This window comes from Sapajus apella, unplaced genomic scaffold (assembly GCF_009761245.1).
Source record: "Sapajus apella isolate SASKATOON/1434 unplaced genomic scaffold, GSC_monkey_1.0 scaffold35, whole genome shotgun sequence".
NCBI lineage: Eukaryota > Metazoa > Chordata > Mammalia > Primates > Cebidae > Sapajus > Sapajus apella.
The window spans coordinates 22,321,660-22,336,095 of record NW_022436975.1 but is presented as its reverse complement, the minus strand read 5'-3'; the positions used below and the strand labels follow the sequence as shown (position 1 = coordinate 22,336,095).

At 39.4% G+C, this 14,436-nt stretch overlaps 2 long non-coding RNA genes across 2 annotated transcripts; one reads left to right on the top strand and one right to left on the bottom strand.

The window, feature by feature from the left end:
- Positions 1-502: 502 nt before the first annotated feature.
- On the bottom strand, positions 503-12,412 carry LOC116563404. Its single transcript, XR_004274387.1, has 3 exons — positions 12,389-12,412; positions 5,478-5,481; positions 503-650 (listed from the first exon to the last, which is right to left on the bottom strand). It is a non-coding gene; the product is annotated as an uncharacterized LOC116563404 (long non-coding RNA).
- On the top strand, positions 525-12,413 carry LOC116563405. The gene is made up of 3 exons (XR_004274388.1): positions 525-623; positions 6,585-6,592; positions 12,367-12,413. It is a non-coding gene; the product is annotated as an uncharacterized LOC116563405 (long non-coding RNA).
- The last annotated feature ends 2,023 nt before the right edge of the window (positions 12,414-14,436 follow it).

The window sequence follows — 14,436 nt, the reverse complement described above, 5'->3', positions numbered from 1 at the left end:
CTATAAAATAAAAAAGGCACTAGTGACATTATTAGTCACTGCCCCAGAACAGTTGATATTTGCTTCATTGAAGATAGGAAGGGAGGGGGTAAACCAGGATATACCTTCCCCAAATGCGAACAAAGCACTTCCAGTCTAATTGTAATTTCCTTATGTTCTTTCTCCTTCCTTTCTTTCTTCTTTTTCTGAGACAGGGTCTGGCTTTGTCACCTGGGTTAGGGTGCAGTGGCGAGATCATGGTTCACTTCAGCCTCAACCTTCCTGGTTCAAGGGATCCTTCCCCCTCAGTCCCCCTCAGTCCCCCTCAGCCTACTGGCACAGGCTGCAATAGCTGACTAAGTTTTGTATTTTTTTTAGTAACAGGGTATTTACTTTTTCTCTTTCTTTTTTTTTTTTTTGAAAAGGAGTCTCAATCTGTGGCCAGCCGGAATGCAGTGGTGCAGTCTCAGCTCACTGCAACCTCCACCTCCCGGATTCAAGAGACTATCCTGCCTCAGCCTCCCAAGTAGCTTTGACTGTACAGGTGCACACCACCATACCCAGCTAATTTTTGTATTTTTAGCAAAGAATAAGTTTTACCATGTTGACCAGGATGTTCTCTATCTCTTGACTTTATGATCCACGTGTCTTGGCCTCCCAAAGTGCTGGGACTATGAGTGTGAACCACTGCACCCAGCCCAGTCTAATGATAATTTTCTAAAGTGTGAGAGGTCATTCACTTCTAAGTCTGTGAACACATTAATATTTCTTCTCCCTGTTACTCTAGTGTAAAGCAGCACTTCTCAGCCTGTCCTACTACGTATCTCCAGTGACAGAGAGGGCCGCACAGATCCTAGGCCTGGAACATGGCCAGAAGCGATGCACAGCAGGCTCAAAATTTTTTGAAATCTCATGTTTAATATTTAAAATATTTTTAAAATTGGGATTCTATTCTGTAATAATTTTGTTTTAATATAAAACCATTTTAAAATAAAAATTGATGTCCAGTAAAGATCTATGTAAAACTCGATGGCTTTGTGCATTACCAAGTAAGTACAGGAGGGCTATGGCACTGGCATATTGGAACTATGTTTTGCTACACAATGCTAGAAAAATGAATGTAACTTGTTATTCAGAGAAATCAGAGAGAGACTAGAATCACAGACCCAAACACAAGTTAAAGAAACTATTTTTGTCACAATCAGGAAGTTCTACAATTACTTCTAAGGCCTTGTCTTGAAATTCATAGTAACCAAAAATTGTATCTGGATTATCCCAAACTGTCTGCTGTATCTTTGACTAAGGGCTTCTGACTGCATAACCACCCACAACCCTAAAGAACAATGACAAATACAAATGCACTGGATCAGCCTGCCACTAAACAGCCAAGGTCATGCTCTGCCACTATCATGGACATGCTAATATTAAAGTAAACTCTGTTCCATCTCTGTGGTAAACTGTGTCACACAATTATTCAAGACGTGAGATGTGTATCTTAAATTTTCTATGGAGATATAGTGTACTAAAGAAACTGCCAGAGAGGCTAAAGCTATTAAAAAAAATAAGCATGAGTTGCTATGGCCACAAAAACTTCCATTTGCAGACAAACTGCATTGGCTGAAGGTGACCATGGCATTATCTTGGTAGCTGGGATTTCTTACCTTAAAAGGAAGGATAGAAAGCATCATTACTTTGTCAAAGGCGCATTCTTTTCTGTGAGAGTGAATTAAGAGAGCTTGAGCAAGACTCCATATGAGTTTTGCAGAAGGAATTTGTGATTCTGATAAACAGTTTAAAGTGGTTCATAGAGTTTGTCCTTCCATCTCAGATTTAAGATACTAAAATGAAGTCATGGGCCACTTATCCACCACATGCAGATTTCCAGGCACATTGCTTTTGACCATCATCAATTGAATTTCAGGACTTTGTGGGTAGAGCCTACCTGGATTGTCACCATCATAACTTATCTTTTTGAAGCAAATAATTAGCCACCTGAGACAATGCTACTGACTTATGGACACTGTGAAGACAATTATTAGAAGTTTGTGCTATGTCTCTCTATATGTGAAATTAAAAAAATAATTTTACGGGGATTCATATAAGCAAATACCTTGGTTAACTTTCTCCAGATTTATGGGAGCCTGGGTGTACAAGACAGGAACATATCTTATTTGCTGCTTTATTCACTAATTTTGCCTATTTCAATTACAAACAAGAGGTTTTGCTAAGAACTATGGAACTACAAAGGTTTGTGCCACTATCGTTAAAATCAAATTCTCTGCTGCAATTTTTCCTCAGGAAAATAATTTTCTAGATGAAAGAGCTCAAGAAAGAGGTGAGATTTGTCCTGACTGAGTCAGGAAAAGACAAAATAGCACATTACTCATGCCAACAAGAAGCTACAGAAAATAAGAAGGCCCCTTAGAAGAAGCCCGCTGCAGTCTCTCAACCAAGATTCAGTGGTCTGGCTGTGGGAGCAGTCTAACTTTAGGAGCAATGAAGGTCCTAGGACCTAGAGAGAAAAGTAATCTTTGATATAGAAGTTAGTAAGAAATTATTTAGGCAGCTACTAAGGGTAAAAGAGTTCTCAGTGGAATTTTCTTTAATAAAAATCAGCCCCCAGATCATTTCTTTTCTAATAAAAAGCAGCCTGAAAAATCAAGCTGCAAGCATAGATAAGCAAGCTGGAAACTTGCATAGGTAAACGCTGGCAGCTGTACTTGGAAGCCAGGCACATGCAACATGGAGGGTATCTCCTCCCTTCTCTTTGTCACTACACGTATGGGTGTCCAGGCGCCAGGCCAGGTAAACTCCATTTACATATAAAAGGTTCGTGGGCTATGTAAATGACACACTTGGTGAAACCAATCCCCTATACCTTATGTAAATCAAACACCATCTCCTCAAGCCCTTCTATGAAATAGACCACATCTTGCCCCAATCCTGGAAACCCTCTTGAGTGTTTTGCTTCCTCTGCACGAAGAAGCTTTCTCTCTCTCTCTCTTCTTTCTTTCGCCTATTAAACTTTACATTCTTAAATCCACTCTGTGTGTGTATCCCCGTGTCCTTAATCTTCTTGTCACCAGATGAGGAACTTTGGGTTTTTCCCTAGACAACAAGGCTACCTCATTTTCACAGAGTATCAGAGTAGCCTCTTCATATGCTGAATACATGTTGAATGAACAAATTACTTAATCTAACAGACCATCCTAGCCATTCACAAAACATGAAAGAATATGATTGTGGTTTTGATGTTTGCATGGACGTGCATTGGGGAATATGAGATTGAGTCCCGCCCAGAAGCAAAGCTACTCTCCCTCTAAAAAGCATGAGAAATGCACAGAAAAGTACCTACTGTATATGAGGAACAAAGCTCATCTAATCTTGAAAAACAAGATTTTACAGAGAAATAAATTAGGACTCCCCAAAACTCATTCATTCACCAGTTACTTACTGAGTGCTTATTAGGTGACAACAGCAAAGGCCTTGCTCTCATGGAGCTTACATTTTAACTGATAGAAACTGCTAGGAAAAAAACATATAAAGAACATACCCAGCTCTGATCAGTGCTTTGAAGAAGAATGAAGAAGAAGGAGTAGAGACTGGAAGGGAGGAGAAAGGATGTCAAGGAAGGCTTCTTTGATATGGTGATTTTTGGAGAGGTTGTAAATATTTTCTCCAAAGCAGTAAGAAAGTGGCTGACTTAGGATAGCAAATCAGTATCACCTGACACCAAAGTTGTGAACTTTGGGCTTCATTGCTGATAATTGAATTTGTATTTCCTGAACATCCTTGACTGCCTTGCAAAGATCCAGCTGAGCTCTTAAGATCTGACCATCTCCAAAAGGAGCCATTCCTGGCCTCCCTCCTGCCCAGGCATGGATCTGTTTCCAGATTGCAGAGGAACATTCAGGCACCACCATAGTGGTCCTTGATTACAGGTCAAGCTGTGGCATTCAGCAGCTATCCAGTAAACGTCATTCTCTGCTACAGTTCCTGTTGCAATGTAACAGAGAATTAACATAGCAGCAATGGCCTTTTGACACAGTAAATTTGAATTTAAATGGCATAAAATAAAGCTTTGTCTAGCCCTTCCTTTGAAAGTACAACAATCTCCTAAAACTTTTTTGATGGACTGAAATCACACTTTCCTCCTGCAACAAACAGGAAAAACATTCATTCATTAATATAATGATAATTGGATCTTCTATCTCATTCCAGGAAAGCCACTTTTGCCAATGGTCAGCCAGCAAATGGACATTTTGGTCTATTATAATTAGGGACAGATGATAATTATGCATTAGTCAAATGAATTATTTTTGACATCCAGTTGATAATGTAAAACAATTCCATTCAATATGTTGATGTATTCATTATTTAAGAGTGGATTTGGAGGCCAGTTTATTTTAGTGGATGCATCAGGATAAAACCTGATGCATCCATGCAAGTTCACATGCAAAATGAAACGTTCCTGGGATGTTTCCTGGAGAAGCAGTGACTGTCTAGTGCCTAGGCTAAAAATCTCACTGACTAAGGTTATTTAGTTCATACTTTAAAATGCAGAATCTTGGGGTTTCAGTGAAGTACTTGTTTGAATATTGGATGAATCTAAAGCTTCTATTTCAGAAAGGTTTGACTATCAGCAGTTATAAGGTAAAAGAATTAACCTTCATAAATGTTTATGCAAATAAACAAAGCTGGAATGAAACTTCGAAATTATAGATTTAAAATATCAGATTTTGCAGTGTATAAAAATTTGGTAAGTTTTCCCAATAAGTTATTTACATATATACCAGCTAATACCCAATTTACAAGCTGGTTGTGTTCCCAAGTTATATCTGTAAATTGATACAAAGTCAATATGCATTTCCAAAAAAACAATGGTGTTTCAAACATAGAAATTAGCTTATTTAATATTTATTTAATCCATGTTGAGACTAGGTTACCTTGTTTAATTTATATTGAGACTAAAATAATTTTTTCTTGTAATTTTCAAAGTTTATAATATATGCCATTTGGGGTTTTGTATCAAATGATATATTACTGTATTCATCCATTTTCAAACTGCTAATAAAGATATACCCGAGACTAGGTAATTTATAAAGGAAAGTAGTTTAATTGACTCACAGTTCAGCATGGCTGGGAGGGCTTAGGAAACTTACAATCATGGCAGAAGGAGAAGCAACCATGTTTCTTCACATGGCAGTAGCAAAGAGAAGTGCAGAGCTAAGTGGGGGAAAGCTCCTTATAAAACCATTAGATCTCATGGGAACTCACTCACTCTCTTAAGAACGGGATGGAGGTAACTGCCCCCAAGATTCATTACCTCCCACTGTGTTCCTCCTACAACTCCTGGGGATTATGGGGACCGTAATTCAAGATGAGATTTGGGTGGATATACAAGCAAACCATATCAATTTCTAACAGGCTCTAGGGTCAAATTGCCAGAAGATGGATCCTAGCTTCTAGCTACCAGCAATATGACCTTGGGCAAGCACTTATCTTCCTGTGCCTCAGTGTCTATGACTGTAAAATGAGGAAAATAATCACATCTATTTAGAGATTCCAAGCTCCAATGGTCATAGGCCCAGTGCCTGGTGTATGTAAATAGTCAATAAATGATTAAAATTGCCCAAAGCATATAAACTCATAGACCACTGTAATCTTCCTCCTATTGCAATACTACCATGAGAAATTAGAATCAGGAGGGGGCTCCTATAGTGTTTTTAATGAACCAATGTAAGGACCTAAACATCAATTTGTTTTTGGCAAAGTAGCCTCTCTGTGAGAAGGGAGCATGTAATCCAAGAATCTGGGAACGTGGTTTCCTTCTCTCCTGCTTCCCTCTGGAAGGCAGTATGAAAACCACCAGCAGTAAATGGTGAATGGGCTGCAAAGGATCCCCCAGCCCCTTCCAGTCATGCAGGATTAAGTGACAGGCCATCCCAAGTCCTGTTGTCTGCGCCAGAGGAGATCTTCTGCAGTGACCTTGTGTCTATTTCAGGTCTGCCCAGCATCTATCACCCATGGGCTCCTTGCTGGCTCCCAGCTCTTGGAGATGAGCTCTTGCTGTCTCCATCTGCCTCCAGCCAACAGTGGGACCTCCTGCTACCATCACCACCACCACCAACCCATTCATTTCACTCAGCCAAGTTGTGGATCCAGGGCAGAGGGAGAGTACAAAGGGGCTGCGAGTACAGTGGTTGGGAGGAGGAGGAGGAGGAGGAGATTCTGAGAAAGGTGGACGATTTGTGCAGGTACTTGTTTCCCCTTCCAGAACTACCCCCCGCCTCAGTTATATGGACCTTCTTAGTCCTTTGGAGCATATCCTTCTTCTTTCCCAACTTTTTCTTTCTTAGCTTCCTCCTTGAGAAATTGCCATAGTATATGAGCAAGGAGAAAGCGTCTTGGCTTGAGGGAGCCAATTCACACTCATGTGTCTCATGGGAGCTCCCCTCTCCCAAGGATGGCCTGAGGGAACCTTTAAGAAGTTAGTTCAGGGGAGACAAGATAGATAATAAGTAGATGATGTTACATAGTCTCCCTAGAGAGAGAGAGAAAGAGAGTTTACGCACTCATTGTGTTTTTGTAGAGGAAACAGAAAGCCCATCGGGTTGAGTATCTATTGCTTTTCCTCCAAAAATGGCACAAATCTTTGACAAAATGTTATTATATGTGTCACACACTTATTGAGAGAAAGTGAAAGTGAGAACCTTGCTTAAGCAGCAAAAAACAACCCTCGGATGCCTGTTGATCTGTGTGGAGGGTGAGCATAAGGGAATGTTGGTTCTTATGCCAAGACCTGTGAATTATAAGGACAAGAAACAGTCTAGTAGGTTTGAGAGATGAAAATAATAACTTGGTTGAGTCAGCCACCTGCCCTTGTGGTTATAAAGCAGAGTTTTTCAAGCTCTGCCTATGATATGGGAAAGGGACTGAGTGGTGTGACATACGGACAGGGAAGAGGATCAGGAAAGGAGAAATAAACTGTGCTGATGAATTTCCTGCTGCTCATCTTCACTGTGTATCTGTAAACCCAGCCTGTGCTCTAAAGATGAAACTTTCTTTATTTACAGAACAGATTATCTGCAATACTTGGATGTCTGGAAGGAGCACATTGTCAATGATCAGGTTTTTCTGGATAGAATGTAGATTCGGAACATATTTTTTATTTAATCATTATTTCTAAATTTAATTTCATATTGCAACGTCTTAACTACCACTAATATCCTTGTCCTGGCTCTCCTGTGACCAGTGGCTGTTTGTGCACCATGGACGCCTTCGGCAACCTGAGGCTAAGCTAATCACTGGGTGGCACCCAAGAGCCAGAAAAAAGGATGGATTAAATTGCAGACACTCTCTAATACACATATTTTAACAATTTCCTCTGTCCTCAGTGAAATTATGCTAATATTTTAGTTGAGTTTCCTCAAGTCTGGAACTCAAATTAAGTCTGTCTGTTTCATTTTTATGATAGTGCTTGAAATCACTTGCAGACAAGGGGTTGTTGGGCCATGAGATTTATAGTGGCAATGCCACAAAGGTCAAACACATCCTGAGGAAGAGGAAAGCAATCTGTAGAACCAGTGTTTTCACTGCAATAAAGTTTATGGCAGCATTAAGGGAGTAGTTACAAATCAGTCAGATGGTGTTGATTTCATTGAGAATAAGTATATTTACACTTGTAAGCTTTCTCTTAATAATATTCTGAATGTTTTACACAATGGGGTTAGTGAAGGTTGGATCTGGGCATATTTCACGAGTGACAAAATTTGTTTTTCTTTTTTCCACCCATCCTCCTACTGGCTATTTTCAAAAAATAGGTTTATAATGGCTCTGTAGGGGCTGAGTAAAGGTTCAGCAATTTTCTGACATTTCCAACAAGGTCAAAGATGCTGCAGAAACTAAAAGTAAAGTGATTGTGTATAGACAAGTGATTAAAGATGAGAGGAATCTAAAGAAATAAAGATGTCCCTAATACTAAAAGGTGCTTCCTTCTAGGTAATTAGTTCTTCATATTGCAGCTAATTTTGTATTATTAGAATTTCCGATTGAATGTTCAATTCCTGTATTAAAGGAGTAAGACATAAATATCCCAACCTATATAAGATCTACAATACATAATATTTATGCTTAACCCAATCTACTTCATAGCACTAAACACTATTACTTTTTCAAAACTATGTAAAATAATTTTGTGATTATGCTATTGTTTGAATTAATTGGGTAATTATTTTGCCTATTATTTATTTCCTTATTTACCATCTTGTCCACTAGATTATAGGCCACACAAGGACAGACACCTTGCCTTATTCCTGGTCCTATTCCGAGGGCCTACTGTATGATTACACAATGGAGTTAGTGAAGGTTGGATCTGAACATATTTCACAATTGACAAAAATTGTTTTTCTTTTTTCCACCTTAAAAATATTTATTGCATGACTGAATAAATGTTTCTACCATTCTCAAATTCTTCTACATAGTGAAAACACTTTCTCACTAAGTCAGGTCTACACAAAGTAAATGTTTTCTAAGGCTATTAGTTTCTAGAACCTTCTATTTCTGTCTCATGTTTTTTGTTTCTGAGGAACTGGCGTGGCTCTGTCTAACAAATATGGAGGAAAAGGAAGAGTCAGAACTTATCCATGTCCTATAAATGAGAAAACTGGGACTTGAGTCTATAAATCTGGTAAGTATAATTTGTTGACAAGAAATCATACAGCATGTCCTGAAAAAATTTTCTTTGAATGAGAGCACAGTTGACTTTGTGCAAACTATGAAAATCTGTGGGGCTTTTTGTGGACACATTTTCTTTTCCCACAATGTCTCATGTATGTTTGTTGGTGTTTAAATATTTTGTATCATCTATCTCAATAAAATCTAACTCAACCATTTTAAGACCATATGAAGTTTTTTCCACTTAAAAAACAAGCAGACCATAGAATGATACATTAAATCATTCATTTTATTTGGCCATTAATAAGTTTGACCGACCATTTATACAGTTTTATTCTCTTTTCAAACACATTTTTCTGGGTTTTATTTCTGATTCTAAAAATAAAACATATTGTTCTATTCAAAACTATAGTAAAGCATAGAAGAAAAAAACTAAAATTATGTTTCTATCCTTTTTCCAGTCAGGTAAGTGTATATATTTTACCTGGAGGCAATTGTGCTACCTATTTACCTGGAGGAGATTGCATGTATCTTAATGAAGACTACATTGGTTGTTCATCAGTGTAACATTTCATTGGTTATTCAATAACTGACGACCATGATGACTTAGAGATCCATGGGAATGATCTGTATCGGTCTGTTATCAAACCATTGCAGAAGCAATAAATAATCACACAACTTCAATTTTTTCTTTAATTGTAAAGATGATTTACTGTGGATATTAACATGTTCATATGTAGTTATGGGTGTACTTGAAGGGGAAAATTCAAATGGGTTAAACAAGGTTGTACTATTAATATTACAAATACAATTAAGCATTTAAAGTTTTTAAAGACATAAAGGAAAATATTCCTGCATAATAGCAATATTACTTTTATTGTCAGTAAAGAGAATATTAATTATATTTTTAGGGGAAGGTGCATGGACTCTTATTGCAGATAATTTATTTTAGAAGAAAATTTTTTACAGCAGATTTCAGGGATTATTCAATAGAGCTAACACTAATACAGATTCTAGAACACAGATTCCCATAGAATTATTTCAGAAAGAATTGTGTTAACACAAACTTCAATTAACTGATTTGTATTACTTTTCATTCTAGGAACAAAATGTCTTAGAGAAGTTCTATGATGTAAAATAAGCATAAGTCAAGTTTCATCCCCATGAACTGTGTAGGCCAACCCCTTGGGGTTAGTCCCATGGAACATGATGTCGAAGGAGCAGGGTGGTTTCTGAGGCATACATGTGCATGTGTCTGGGGCTGCAAAGATACATGAAACTCATCTCATCACCTGATGACCCAAAGTCCTTCTTGGTCACCACCTATATTACCATAATATGAAGTGGAATAGAGGGGATAGATGAGCTTTGGAGTAGGACCTTCACATCTGCTATGAGCTGAATTACCACCTCCCCACCCACCAACCTTCAGATTTATCTGTTGAAGTCCTAACTCCCAGTACTATAGAATACGACTCTATTTGGAGATAGGGTTTAAAAATAGAAAATTAAGTTAAAAAGAGGTCATTAGGGTGGGTTCTAGCACAAGAAGCCTGGTATTCTTATAATAAGACAGAATTAGAACACCGGCAAATACAAAGTGAAGACAGAGAGAAAATGGTCATCTGCAAGCCAAGGAGAGATGCCTCAGAAGAAAGCAGCCCTGCCAACACCTCAGTCTTGCACTTCCAGCCTCCAGAGCTGTGAGAAGTTGATATCTGGTTGCTTAAGGCACCCCGTCTGTGGTACTTTGTTATGACAGTCCTGGCTACCTGATATGTCATCTAATTTATTTCAAAGAATGGCATGGTATGGAAGTGGCTGGACACAGAATGTGGCTGGCATCAGAGGCATCAAATGCTGCTTTGCCTACATGATTAAAATCCCTCAATACATGTGCCTTCCTCACTGCTTTACCCTTAGACATAGCTAGCAGGAGGCCTGATAAGTACAAAAATGTGAAGAGGAGCCACGCCTTCCCATTTTCTGCTGCAACCCTCTGCTTTGCGGGAGGAAACTAAAGGCCTGGGACATGAGATTAAGGGTATGGTGATGTGGACAGGAAGCAGCATGGGGGTTTGAACAGGTCAGGAAAGTGCTAGAATGTGGAAACTCCAGAAGGAGAGAAGATCCATGGAGGGTTGTCCGGAAGGAGCTGAGAGCCAGAAGGAAGAGGGGCCAGGAAGGACACACTGCAGGGCTCCAGGCAGGGGCTTTCTGGCTCCCCACCTTCTGCTGTAGCCTGAAAGCCAAGCTCACCTTGAAACCTTAAGGTGCTAAGCAAAATGATTAAAAGATAAAACAAATTTGAATCTGGTAAGAGTGGCTGACTCCTAATTCTTAAAAACGCTCATGTGTGTGGTGTGTTTTGTATATGCCAATTTTGTGTATAGGGCATGTAGTAATTGGAAGTTATCAACTAAGTTGAAGAGAGAGGAAAGCAAGATGTTTGCAGCAAGTTTTACTGCACTCAGTGCTAGAAAATGATCTCTACAGACATGTCCGACACTACCTTGCTGTGTGTCCTTGGATAAAGTGCTTAATATATCATCACTTTCTGTTTCTGAGGTTCTGCATCTAAAATCTAGAATGAAGAAAAAGGAGAATGTCGGCTGATCTGCTTTTAGAACTAGCTGAGTAGGCACTTGAGTGACAGTACTGAAATGAAATGCTCCTGCTTGCCCCTAGAATGTGAGGTCCCTGAGGGCAGGATCACTTGTGCATTCACTTCTGCAGGGGATGGCAGCAGGTGGCCCCACGGGTTCCGAAGATACAGTCTCAGAGCATGCATAATTCTGAAATCTGAACTTTGGGTTCCATATCATCATGAAACCTTTCTGGGTTTTCTTGCTCTGGTACAAGTTAAAAATGATTCTTAGTGAAGGTGCAGGCAAGAAACTATTCTATGTGTCATTTCAGCAAGCACTGACCATTCTTGGGGCTGTTCCTCATGTAAAGCATCAAAGATATGAAGAGGAATAAGAACGTTGTTTACATGCTAATGGAGGAAATGGCTATCAGTCACAGCTAAATATATTTCAGTGTTGCACCTCCTATATTGTATGAGCAATGTTAAGTGAAACAGGGGAAAAGGGATAGCTCTGCTGGGTTGTTGAACAACATGGGGGAGGGAGGTTGAATAAGGCCTTTCCATGACTGTCTTTGGGCAGTGTTTAAAAATGGCTGCATAGAGCCTTGTTAGGACGAGTGGAGAGGACATTGAGACAGAGAGCAGCATGAGCTGAAGCAGGGGAGAAAGCTGAGGGGGGTGAAAAATATGCCATATTCTGAGAAAACTGCAAATAGTCAGGGTTGTTTAGAGTACATATTTTCGGAGGCGAATAGTTATCAGCCAGTGGATGGGAAAAGGCTCACCAATATGACCAGTGGAGTGAATAAAAGCACACCCTACAAAATGTTAGAAAATCAGGACATTTCAAGATTCAGTAACCATCTTTCTGCCCTTTTTTTTTTTTTTTTTTTTTTGAGACAGAGTCTTGCTCTGTGCCCCAGACTGGAGTGCAGTGGCACGATCTTGGCTCTCTTTAACCTCCATCTGCTGGGTTCAAGCGATTCTCCTGCCTTAGCCTCCTGAGTTGCTGTGACTACAGGCATGCACTATCACACCCAGCTAATTTTAGTAGAGACAGGGTTTCACCATGTTGGCCAGGATGGTCTCGATCTCTTGACCTCATGATCTGCCCGCCTTAGCCTCCTGAAGTGCTGGGATTACAGGCATGAGCTACCATACCCGGCCTCTTTCTGACTTTTCCTAATGTAAAGCAGGGGAATTGGAAACATCAGACCCTCTCCTTCCAGCAGGGCAAGGCTAGGTGGAGCTGAGTAGCAGCACCCTTTAGACTGTGGACCTACCCAGTTCTCCACAGCCATCACCCAAACAAGCATGTGTTCATGTCCCTGGACCACTTGCCAGATAACACCCATGGGTGTTACCTGGCAAGACCACCAGTCTGCAGATTTGCCATGTGTGGTGCAGGGTGGGGATAAACAGAGGCAGATGGGGCAAAGAGTTACATTGGAAAGCTAAGTCAGAGCCAGATTTGAGCTTTATTCTGTGCTCTGTGCAGCCCCATCAAAGGTCTTTCCAAGTGTGAGAGTGACATGAACAAAAATCATTCCCAACCATTGAAGGACAACCTCTTTCCTTAAGCTGGGCAGTTGGGTATTTCCTTTACCTTACCAGACTAAGCAAGCACTTGTGGAGCATACACAGCATCAGCAACGTACTGGATAGTGTCCATGCTTTGGGGTTGTTTTGGAGTATTTGCAGGAGTAACAGGCTGGAAGTTACCATACATTTAAAAAGGAATAAAACACCATAATTTTCCACATAATCCAATCCTTGTCATAATTTAATTATCATAAGAAAAGTTTTATCTTGACAAATGTATTTGAGCAAGAAATATTGTTTTCAAAAAGGAAATAAAACATAAAAATATGTACTAAAATAATTTAAAATTTAATAGTGTGTCAAGGTCCTTTTTTAATGCTACAAAGAACACTATTTTGTGCTCAGAGCATCAGGATTATTTTCTCAACTTATAGGGTACTCTTGGCCAAATTTGACCTCAAATACACATGGGTTACAATTGTGATGTGTAGAGAGAAGAGATAAAGGCCATAGTTGGAAAACTTGCAGAAGTCAGAGTAGGAATCAAGAGGCCAGGATTCTCTGTTCATGGCCATTTTTGTATGATTTCTGAACTCTCAACTCTGTTCAGTCCTGGGGAATTCACCTACAGTTGGCTTCTTCACCTTCAAAATGAAGATAATGTACTTAAAAATACATTCCACACATCTCCGCCTCACGTTGCAGTTCTGACCCAGGATTTTCAAGTTTACCAAGTGAAAAAACTCATTGATATGTGTGTTTCAGAGAAAAAAACAAAGGAGAAAAAAAAGTAAAAGGAAAGGAAAAACTTGTTGGGGTGAGCAGACACCACAGGGAGTAACCCCAGTTTTTCCTGAGGAAATTTCCTCACAGTGAAAAAACTAAGATGATGAAAAAATCAAATGAAAGGTAGGGAAGCCGAAAGCCGGGGCAGGTGAGTATATCCAGGCTTCCCCAATTAAGGCTTCCTTATCTGCCCAGCAAGTGGGCAGTGCCCAAGTAACCTGTAGCTAGCTGCCTGGTACCTCGACAAGCAATTTGAATGATAAGACATGTTAGCAACTATGGAATGTTATTGCCAGGCACATACCCTGTAAAATAAACTTTAGAATTATTCAATGGATAGACATCCCAATTAGAGGTCCCAATACTGAAATACCTGAGATTTAAACAGGTGATAGAATTGGGTAATGCTAAATAACTTTTGGAGAAGTCTCCGCTGCCTGCTAGATGTTGACTTCTAAAAAAATGTGTAAGAAAGATGGCTTTGGTTCTTTCCAAGAATGAAATACAGTGTGTTGAAAATTGCTTCAGCCAATTGCAAGAACACCCATAAATTTTTCCATGGTGTCTCCCTTATTGGACTGTCAACAGTAATAACACTTCATATTCAAGATATATTCCCCCTTTGTTGAATTTATCAATTTAGTAGTTTCCCTTTCCCAATTATAGATGAAGTGTGAATGAAATAAGGAAGGCAGTTTTCAGAAAAATCAATAAGGAAGAAGTACTCATTATTTCAGTTATGCTGCTTTGTAAATAACTATGTGATTTTTAAATCTACAAAAAAGTCACGAAGAAATAGCAACTTGTATTTTGTGAGCAATAATTTCCTATAGCATCAGAGAGATAGGAAGCCATTTTATCAG